Source organism: Thermobia domestica, chromosome 15, assembly GCF_964235325.1.
Source record: "Thermobia domestica chromosome 15, izTheDome1.hap1.1, whole genome shotgun sequence".
In the NCBI taxonomy this organism is placed as follows: Eukaryota; Metazoa; Arthropoda; class Insecta; order Zygentoma; family Lepismatidae; genus Thermobia; species Thermobia domestica.
The window spans coordinates 62927555-62939795 of NC_137468.1; the positions used below are offsets into that span (position 1 = coordinate 62927555).

The 12241-nt window shown below is 33.6% G+C and overlaps 1 protein-coding gene across 1 annotated transcript in view; it reads left to right on the forward strand.

The window, feature by feature from the left end:
• Window positions 1-12241, forward strand: part of Camta (Calmodulin-binding transcription activator) — a 1249189-nt gene that overhangs the window by 842206 nt on the left and 394742 nt on the right. The gene's annotated exons all lie outside the window — the stretch shown is intronic.

Below are 12241 nucleotides of genomic sequence, written 5' to 3' on the forward strand. Positions count from 1 at the left end.
CCCGGTCTCCCCTACTTTTATTCCATATAATTGAATAATAGTTCAGATGACTTCTAACGTTGGAGTAATAAAGAATAAGGCAGGTTTTGACAGAGTTAAAATATTTGGGCATCCATTTCAGAATGCCAAGATTCCTTCTCGCTCGAGATGTTATATTATAAAGATAATAATAATAATAATAATAATAATAATAATAATAATAATAATAATAATAATAATAATAATACAGCAGTACGTCGATAATCCGAACTTCAAAAATCCGAACACGGTCCGTAGAAGCTTTTTACATTTTGTCTTAGCGCTAGCGATAACAAACAATAGGGTTGTCTGTCGACATTGTGCGAAGCCATTCATACCATTCAAAAACTCATTCATATCAAATTGTTTGTCATACATATTTTTTTTTTATTTTACCTTAGGCCTATACAAGTTTGGTTTTAAGTCTAAGTTACAAGAACAGTGTAATTTAGTGTACGAACAGGTTCTTCAGAAACATTAAATGTAAGTAACCTTACGTAGGGTATTGTAGTTACTGTATGTACTGTATAACCACTGTATTGATAAAAGAGCATGCCGTACAGTATATTTAAGCCTAAATGGAATTTTTTGGGTCATTTTCGAAAATCCGAACTATCTGTGGTTCCAATTAGTTTGGATTTTCGACTTCGTACTGTAATAATAATAATAATAATAATAATAATAATAATAATAATAATAATAATAATAATAATAATAATAATAATAATAATAATAATAATAATGAAATATTTTTATTGTGAACAAACAGCATTACAGCCATAAGTGTCCTCCCAAAAAAGAGTATTTGGAAGCATAGGACGCATGCAAATAGAATATAACAATGTACTATAATATAAAATATAACTGATCATACAAAATATAGATGAAATAGATAAAATATTAATTAGAAAATATAATACAAAAAAATGCAGTATCTATTACAAATTTGAAAAAAAAAATAATTAAAATAACAATAATTAAAGAGTATAATGAACATGCATAGAATAAATGCATCATACAAAATTTAAAAATTGATCATTATTCACAGAATAATTGTGAAGCAGTTTACGAAATATTAAAAGAAAAAAATGGTTTTATAAAAAACAAATATATAGTTGGTGTTACAGATTGAAAATAAATATTTCTATAATAATAATAATAATAAAATTATAATGTATATTTATTTATTAATTTTGTATTATTTTTTATGTACGGAAATAATAATAATAATAATAATAATAATAATAATAATAATAATAATAATAATAATAATAATAGTAAGTTAGTTTGGTGTGACATTGTAAAACTTCGATAGACTTCCAAACTATGTGAATTCAATACTGGAAACAAAAGTTGTACTACTTTACACTACTTATGACTACAGTAGAACAACAAGAGCGCAGATCAGATTTATTCTTGGGGTCGTGTATTTATATAAAAAATATTGTTTGTCTCCTTTTTTTTTTCGTTTTCATTTTACGGGAATCGATAATAAAGCCGGGAGTGTTAAAAGATTTCTACCGTTTTCGATTTGCAATAAAAAGATTAGATTGTATATATATATATATATATATATATATATATATATATATATATATATATATATATATATATATATATATATATATATATATATACGATTGTACAGTTATACTGTACCGCATAGTGTCTGATGAAGCCAAAGAGTTAGTTGGCGAAACTGTAACACGTGTCGAATTTTAATGAAAATATATAGTTTTGCTCAGCAAATAATTAGTTTATATTTAAAAAGATTAGTCGAACAAGAAAAACTATTCTTTAATACTGAATTCATATTTAAGAAAACCTGCTTCTATCTATCTATTGTCTTGTTTTTACTATGGCGATCATAGTTGCATCGTATATTTCCACCATTTCTGGTTTAAATAGTTGATGAAATAGGTCGAGATGATTTTTTTGTGACGTAAGCCTTATCAAAAGGGCATTTCCCCCTATATTCTTACTTTTTTTTACTATCTGAGTTAGTGTGATGAAGACAACGTTAAGTTGTCGAAACCGTTACACTGTAATATAGTTTTTAATAAACAAGTGTATATACTCTGGTCAGAAGTGTTTATTATTTCTTTACTGAGTTCCAGAGTCGTGATGGATAGGGTTTACTATCTTCTATAGAAAGCAAATTGAATATGAAGTTTTAGTGAATATCTACCAACTTCCGGTTTTAGTATAGAGATAGGGGTTCTAATATAGAATCTATTCTTGGGACACTGAATATATGGCAGAAAGCAGTTACTTGGTTACTAGCAGTTACTAGTTATTACAGATTTTTTTTCTATAACGATGAGCATTAAAACAGAAAATGTTTGATTTCTACCACTTCTGGCTTTCAATATACAGTAGTTAACATAATTGAGGTGAAACATATTCTTTCGATACTGAATAACAAAAACATCTTCTTGCTGTGACTTATTGTTGTTCTTACTCTTATACACGGTGACAGATGGATGGACGAATGGAGTTTTGTCTTACTTATGCATAGCATAGTTTGGAAATGTAATAATAAAAGTAATAATACTTATATGTAGGTTTGTAGAACGGATGGTGGTATAGTGGATGAGGGGTAGGAGTAATTGTCTTCCTGTTTTTCAAACGAAATAGCCTGAATTCTCCAAAGGAAGGTGAAAGGGAATGAAAATAGAGAAAGATAGAAGGAAGAAAGATGGAGGTGGTCGAGGGGGAGAAAGGCGAAACGCTTTCCCTCCTACGCCGTCCCCCTTCTCTCTCTTCCTCTCTCCGTGTCAAGGCTAAACCAATGTCAAACAAAGCCATATAACGAGAAGAAGTAAACGTCTTTTGGCAAAAGTCCAGCCTCCCAAGTTCTCCTGGAAGCTTTAGCTACTTCCTTCAACTGATTTTTCAAATGTCTTTTGGAAGCAGGAAGCACCGCACCGGGGAGAAGCCCTCTTTCTAAACTGTCTTTTCTGTGAATCTCCTAGCTGAAGCAGTTGTGCTTTCACAACTTTGCATTATCATCAAGGCAAAGACCACCGTTCTATTCCCCGTGACACTACTTGGGAATGAGTCAATATACATAATGTGCTTTTCGTTTTATTTCTGTAACTCCTCATGTGTTGAACATTTTCAGGATACAATTTCTTTTACCCGTCAAAGAGCATGGAGTTCCTTTATTCACTATACAGACGCATAGAATATACTGTATTTGTACCGTTTTTGTTTGCTACAGTAATTATCTTACTCACTATATAACTTATCTAATACTACTTTACACTGTCATAAATAACAAACATACACGCAACTATTTTGTTTCATAATACGATGTTTAACTTTTGTTTGATTAGCGTGAGGTAAATTCTCGTTAAGACGAATCAATTAATGTCATTATCATCATTGCTAATAGGCACTCATAAAACCTATAAAGTGACCCTGCGTAGCCTAGTTGCTAACGCTCTCGCCTTCCGTGCGAGCGGTCCCGGGTTCGATTCCCGGTTGGGGCGCTCGATCGAAAAAATGTAAAACGCTTTTTCAGGCCAGCCACCCTGAATGAGGTTTTCCTCATTCACACCAGGCAAATGCCGGGCTGGTACCTAATTCATAGGTCCCAGTCTGCTTCCTTCCTTCCCCAATCTTTTCTTCCTTCTCTTTCCCCGGATAGTCTGCTCGCCGAGGGACGTCATCTCTCAAACGTGACGGGCTAAATAGCCTTAGACGCCGAAAGCCCAGAAATCTAAATGCTAAATTTCATTAAATGAGACATTAAATTCTATGTAAAGTTACTAATTTCAACGATAACACTGGACAAACAAACTGGATATCTCTACTATAGTCTAGCATATGTTTACTCGCCGCGGCATGGTTGTATAGCCCACGGTGTAGGCTATAGTTCGTCCAGTAACAGAACATCTCTGACAACTCGCAGTGACATTGCCACTACTCGCGTGTCAAGGTTTTTTTCGGTGCAACTGTAGTGGCAATTTAATTAATGGTATAAGACAGAGTGATCGTGGTTGGTAACACTGGTATCAAAGTAGGGGCTGCAATGTCCCATCCCATGTGGTAAGAAACGTCAGAGACCATCTCTTGTTGGCCGTGCTATAGCGTCTAAATTGATTATTTGAATTTTGTACTAGAAAGTAGATTATTTAGTTTCGTGAACAACATTAATTCCGAACGAAGGGTAGAGCGCTCAGCTATGGTGTGGGGGCTCCACTTCTATTATCTGATGCCATGAGTTTGTGGTGGACAACGCTATGTCCCCAGGTTTTCTCCAAGTCTTAACGTTTCCTCCCACATTCCCATCTCGCTAATTTCTTCATATCCATTCACCTTCATTAATCATTCTACTTTTGCCTAAAGCATGATCGTGGGACGTGAAACAAGAAATTTCATTTTTGAAGATAATATTGGTGAATCAATGTTATTTTGATAATTAAAATGAAAATATGGTTGTAAGACTTTATAATAATAATAATAATAATAATAATAATAATAATAATAATAATAATAATAATAATAATAATAATAATAATTCACTTTACATATTCTGACAACGATAAAGGGTGCTGTGGATTTCATTGAACACTTTTAATGCAAAGCCATCTAGTTGAGTTTGTTGATAAAGATGCAGAAGTTTCAGTTCCAGATGGAGTTTTCTGTTATCAAATTTTGGATCACATAAATATGGATAAAAGTATTAAAGAGACATATGGTGCGTAGCGCAGAGGTTTAGAAGCTACAATCATGAGCTTACGCAACTGTTAATTTTATGAAGAGAACTTAACTTGAGTAATAAATTATTGCTTTCCATTTGCGTTCTGCGCTCCGTTCGTTGTAACGCATTAATCTGTTCTCAGGGCAATTTTTCTTTGCTATTTGTTTTAGGGGGAAACCAATTAATGAGATCAATAAGACCCGAAAGTGCACTCATGATATTTCTAGAATTATTTCAAATTCACGCATATTTGAGTTATTTCTTTGTATGTTTATTTAAGCTTTATTGCTGATTAAACGTATCTAGGAACATTTAATTAATAATAATATCTCGGTTTGATTAGAATTTTATTCAGTTTTACCCTACAGCGACAGTAGGAAAAAAGAAAGATGTGTAATTGTGAACATAGTAGAGATTTGAACGGATTTACAGGTTTCATGGCTTTACATGTTAAAACAAATTGCATAATTCTCTGTTTGTCCAGATTTATGTATGCTTTGAGGGTGGTATGATGGCTCAGTGGTAGAGCGCTTGCTTCTGATGCGTCTGTTTCCTGGTTCGATTCCCGGCCAAGTAAGATTGATGTGGACAACATCGTGTCCATGGGTTTTCTCGGCGTACTCTCGTTTACCCCCCAAATTCTTATTAAACCAGTTTTTCCATCATCATTCACTTGCTTTAATCATTGTCTTCCTTAGCCTAACTAGTATACCGTGGTACGTTATACTGAATTATTTCTTTTCATTCATTTTAATGTGCCTTGAGCTTATATCGTGTTGTGTATCGAGATGAAGTATTAAAGAGTTTAATGAGGGTCTCGAAAATATAGAAGTTTTCTGTCCCCTCAGTGTTTAATTCAGGCATGTTCAAGAGGGGGCTGAGCCCCCTAGAATATATTTTCCTCCTCTAGAATAGTTATACACATGCACTGAAATATTTGCTTTTTCTGTTTGCTTTTAAGAGTTTTATTACTGAAAAAACTAAAGATTCCTTTCTTTTAAAAGAAAATTAATTTCTTCCTTTGCCTAACCTAATCGTTCTAATTAACAAAGCGCGTTCTCGTATAAAGCCGAAGTTGAATAAGAACCTGGAAATTAAATACAGACGGACACAAGCGCTTTACAACGTTACTTAGGGGGAAAATGGCAATATGTTGGTTATTGCAACCAACCAGACAATAAAAAGTCGCGAGTTTTGTTGCGACAGATTCCTGCTGTTCAGCCCCCCTGCCCTTAAATTTTTATTGCCCCCTTGTACAAAAATCTCAATTCAACACTGGTCACCCTATATGCAAATCAAAGTGTAGCTTACTGATGGGTGAACATCGACAATTGGACAGTGTTCGACATATCGGCTATCTAAATGTTGAAATGCAGTGAGGGTATGTTGCCTAAAAGATCGAATTTCTGTTTACATAATGACTGAAAACAACTGAGGTTCTCTTTAGTTACGGGTTGAACTTTGTTCCCTCGCCAACAACTTTCTGAAAAAAATATCCCCTTATGTTGTATTATAGAGAATTGTACACGAAAATGCTCAAAAAACGAATTTTTATATTAACAATTTCCTGTGGGAACGCTCCCGGACCCCACTTGACTGAGGGATATTCCAAACTCCTGTGAAAAACCTCCCCCACAACAGACAACTCCTAAATTCATTCATGCTGAAAACATGACATTTATATGAATTAAGAAGAAACGAACAAATTCAATATGGCACATCAAAATATAAACTAGATGAACTTCTTTGAAGACACCTCATTTTAAAAACAAAAAGTAGGAAAAAGATAACGCAAAGCTATTCTTCAATTACTGTTTATAAAAATGAATTTATTAAAGGTATTTAGCATCTACTCTCTCGTGACGGTATGTCTTGATCACTAAACACCCAAAGGTGATATGCCTTCATTACTGAAAAACCAAAGGCGGTATGGCATACCATCGCATACCATCTCACTGCAATTGAGAGTTTCTCAAAAACAACTTTATTTCGTTTATATTTTTAAATATCACTATTTTCTTTTGAACCCTACAAAATGACGTTAGTCATTTCTCTTGAAAAAAATTACAAAGGGGTCGTTTACTGGTGGAATGTATTTGTCCGAAACAATTTTCACAAAAGAAAAGAAAACGGTTAAGACGAATTTCTGTCTCAAACAATTTTTACAAAAAGATTCAGACAAAATGTCTTCACATTTCATAAATACATACTTCATTGATATTGGCAAGAGTGAATGTTTCTCTCTCTCTCTCTTTTTTTTTTTTAAGACGACTTTAAACAATTTTCTTCGCATTTCATAAGTAAAGATTTCATTAACAATTCTTCAATATGGAACATGTAATTTTGGTTGGAAAAAATTCAAAACGGGTAGTTTGTACGGGGAGTGAGAGTATATATGAAACGTAAAAATAACAGCTTTTTCAGTGATCCCATAATAGCTTCAGTGATTTCATAATAGCATAGTTGAATGTCTTTTCATTTATTCGTGTAAATAGATTCCATTGAACAAGTTTTCCATTGCTGTCAATTTCCCTTATTATTCGTCTATTGACGAAGGCCAAGTACAACTACCATCTTTGTGTCACACGAAAATATCTCTGTGTGAAACGAAGCTGGAAAGTTCAAATATTAAGTTTTTAAGCAGATTGAAGGATTTTGATCATTCTTTCATGTGTTATCAATCTCTGTAAAATGTTCTAATGCCATAAAACAGGCAGAATAATAAAGAAGAAAAGGAAGCGATGTGTGTATATAAAAGGAAAAGTATATATCTAAGTGAAGTGCATTGCCATAATGTCGCAACCCACGCGTGCTAAGAGTTAAGGCTATTACGTTGAATATTTAATAAGATTGAAAAGCTTTGAAGAATAAGGGAGAAGCAAGGCTTTTTGTTACTTTTTGTTGATGTATGGAAAGTGCTTGTAGGCATTTTGCAGTTGCTGTGAGGAAATATTGGAATTATTTTCCTTATAAAAATAACCTTTTAGAGGATTCAAGATACATTGTTTCTCAAGAGAAAATATTTACATTACAAGAGGAAATTGATGTTAAGAGTTTTTCTCTGTCGCTGAATTTTCATCTTACATATACACAAATGTAGTTTTAAATCGTATTGCGTTTCAGTTCGCTACTTGTGTTGTTCAATAGTCCTATAAAACAAAAATAAACTACTAGGAAGGTACATAAAACCATTAGAAGATGTAATTGTAATTCCGTTGGGGAGGCTTAATACTCTGTGATTATTTGGCATGATCGATAAAGATATATTTTGTCGTTAATGTAATATCAAGATAACAGTTTTGTTAAATAAGATTATTGAAGTATAGCATGGTGTACAAGTTACTATGGTTGATCGGCTTGCATCAATAGTATAAGGAAATACCTAACTACGTATTTTTTAAATACTTAATATGGTAGTATTTTAGCTTGGCTATTAAATGTTTGCGAGATGTTGCTTTGTATTTTCTAGACAACACCAACAGGAAAATAAAGTATTTGCACTTTTATTTTCAGAAAAAGACAATATTTTTACAAGTATAATATGCCAGAAATTATTAAATTTTGCAAGGAAGATTCATATCTTGCAGTATAATTCAACTTATCGTGAGAATGAATATAATCAATGTTTCTGCCTAAGATTGTTTATTGCCTAATCAATTGTCCCAACCATGGAAAACTTGATACAAAATACCTGCCTCATTTCCATCATTGCCCGCAGGGAGCAAGCGCAAGTATTTAAATGAAGACTGAAGATTTTGAAGTGCCTGTGTGATTTTTCATACTTGTTAGTGTTTTATGCTTGTGAATAAAAATTTAGACTGCTGTATGAATCCATTTAATATGAGAAACAATTTCTTAAAATTAATTTCCTCGTAGCGTATGTAACATTTATTGGCTTAATATAAAAATCACTGGTTTAATACGCAATGAGAACGCTGACGTACTTTTTTAAACCAAACTTTTAAAATGTGAAGGTAGGTATATGATTTATGCGAGGGAACGATTTTTCATAGATTCATAATCAAACTGAAATCTTATGATCTGAGAAAATATTTGTATGACTAAACCGTACAGTGGTCCATTTTCCATCGTTATTCCCTTCCTCAGAACTACAGTTCTGACTCACCCACATTTCCCTCAGTCTGCAGCATCATTGCCTCGTCCCCATCAACGTCCAACGGATTGAATATTTCAGTAATCAAAAAAGTTTGTAAAAATTAACGCGTTGATTCACCATGTCCGAATTCCTCACTATCCAGGAGCACATCTGGTCAATCGACAGACGGTGTCTTATTTGTCTAGTTGGTGATGTAATACCGCTTGGGAGTCGTTCTCAGGATTAACCCATTCTTGGCCTCAGAACTCCTTCGTGGCTAAGCGGTTAGTGTACACGTCTTGATCGTGGGAGTCCCGGGTTCGATTTCCTGCGGGAGCTCATGTGGTTCGGATTCCACGTTAATCAGTAGGATTGCGTCTGATATAGCCTCACTGCTGAACGGGACGTTAAACTCAAAATCGCCTCGCCTCGACATTCTTAGCCTTACACTCACCAGTTCCAAGAATTCTTCAAACAGAATTGTACTAACACATCGCCAAAACTGAAAATTTTTTTGCGAGATCTTGAGGTTGAATTAAATATTCTTTTTTTAATTTTCTAAAGATATTGTTTAAGAATGCGCGATGACATGAAATATGCGAGTAAATATGGCATTTGGTTCGGATTCCACATCAAACAGTAGGCCCCTAAATGGCCAAGTGCTTACGTATGTGGTCTCGGGCTCGATTCTCTGTGTGGACACTTGCCTGGGTGCAAATCAGAGTAATGGTTTGGATCTCATTTTAAACAATAAGTCCCGTGTCATGAAACCTTGGTGCTCAAAAAGAGTTTTAAACTTCCTAATTAACCAATAATGATTTATGAAATATAAACATCTAGCAACTCTAAGGACGGAAATTAGAAAATGCAATTCGGAGAAAATGGATCAATGTCTCTAAAAGGTATCTTCGTATCGCGTATGAAATTAATTTAGATTTACGTGTTTTTAATTTTACATCTATTGTTATTATCAGTAGTAGTAACGAAAACTTATTAAATTTCTTAATTTGGTATTACTTTATGAAGATTTTCCAATCCAGTGTGCCTTCTACATAATATTTGGACTTACCGTAGTAGTGTGAAACCGTTCGTATTAAACAGTTTCACTTTTTTAACCTTATGATGTCAGTATTATATCTAAGTATCACCCTACGTATTTTTCATTGACGAAGAAAACTTTTAATGACATTTAAATATATGGCTTAATAATAAAAAAAATTGGTAAATACCTGCAAATTACATTGTAAAAATACTTTTTATTATTATTATATTGGCATTTCTTAAGCGAAGAAACAAGATCCAATCTAGTAGACGTTCTAAACATGGTCCATATTGTCTAATACTAGATCGTGACTTGCTATTTTAAAAACAATTGAATAGCAAATATTCGTTGATGCGATATAATGAATAGAAGTAAACTATCATGTTCATTCAGTTCTTTGTTTTCTTTACCGTTTAATATCACGTTATGTACTAAATAATTTTAGAATACAAATAGACCTATTACCGTATAGTTTGGGCTTGAGGTAAATTTATTAATTATGTTGTCCCTTTGTGTCGCCGCCTTGTTTGCAAATTGTATTTCAATGCGCCACGAGTCACTATAGGCCGATTCTCCTTTCGAGAGATAAGAGCATCAGTTTAGCGGGTAAGGTAACGAAATTACATCGTGAATTACACTTTATACGCTGATTTTAATAGCGTGTTTACTATAGCGTGTTGATATTGTTTTTCGAATCCAGCATGCTATTAGCGGCAGTTGTTTACATTTGTCTCGCAACATGGCCTATTAAGCATCTTCGTTACGGTTTGAGAAGCAAGATCATCTGAAATTAATAGTTTCCTTAGCTTGCAATATTGAGATAACAAATGAGACTGAAAACAGCTAGTATAAGAAATTCTTATTAAATTAGAATATCCAATATTGATTTTCTCTGTTAAGGATCTGGCTTCTTAAACATATAAGGAGTGAGGGCGTTTTTGAATCGGAAGTATGTTAATAAATAAGTACGTAAGTGAATACCGGAATAATAGATCTATAATAGCTCAGATCTTGTATAGTGGTAACCTAATTACCATCTATTCGTTCATTTTAGCTCCTTGAAACATCCAAATAAGGAGCTAAAATAGAATAATTTCAACTATACAGGGTGTTTCAAAACAACACCGACAATGTTTTGGAGGTGATTATTTTAAGACAAAAAGTATAGACCAACCTGGGTGCACTAATGCTTCTTTTCGGAGTTATAGGCTGCTGAAGACATGGAAAAATGAATGTTAAAGGTCCATAGCTCTAAAACTATGGGATCTGCAGAAGTCGGATCAAGACTTCACTTAGGAACTAATGTGTGCCCTATCCAGAAATACATGTTTCAGAATGCTGAGGTACCCACGCAACAATTTTTATTCACGGAGCTTGGCTACGGGGTTCTAATTTGAAGTATTCATCAACTACCTCTATAAAAATTGTTGAAAAACTACCGCAGCATTCTGAAACTTGGATATTTGAATAGGGCACATACTAGTTCCTAAATGAAGTCTCGATCCAACTACGCTAGGTCCCATAGTTTTGGAACTATGGACCTTTAAAGTTAATTTTTCATGTTTTCGGCTGCCTTTAACTCCGAAAGGAAGCATTTGTGCACCCAGGGTTATCTTATCTTGGTGTCAAGAATCACCTCCCAAACATTATCGGTGTTGTTTTGAAACATCCTGTATATATTTAAACCCAAGGCGAAAGTTAGCCATCTCACCTGTTTTGTACTAACTTAGTGACCCTCATGGCTGAGGGCCCTGGGTTCGATTTCCATTGTTGTATTTGCTTCGGATACAGGCCCAAGTAGTATCTTTTTTGTATCTATATTTGAAATGTCTTTCGTTTGTTTTAATAGTAATATTTTTACTGCCATTTTAAGCACTTTCGGCCCTTTATCAACAGCAATATTGATTGCATTCAGTTAACACAGGGTAGAACCTAGTTACAAGCTTATATTTGTCTGACTGTGACCCTCTAATTTGTTAAATTTTTCAATTCTTAGCTAGCTAGTTTGGAAAGCACTATGTCATATACTCTTAAACTGGCAGTAACGTCTATTAATAATTGTTTTAAGTAAATATGATTTAGTTTTATTGATTGCTTAAACTAATAATATAGGTGAATCTTTCTGTTATTTTGGAATGTAAAGAATCTCAAATTTAAGCTTTCAAGTTAAAAAGAAGAAGATGTGATTAAAATAGTTGCAAACTGCTTTTAAGAACATTTCTTGCTTTCACGCAGAGATTTCGATTAGACTTGTTATTGAAATTCCATTGTAACTGAACGAAATTCCGGCTGCTCAACCAACTTTCGAATGTTTCTTCCCGATTTCTTCAGTCTATCCTGTATGTCTGGATGTGTGTGTGTTCGCTCAGATGTCAGT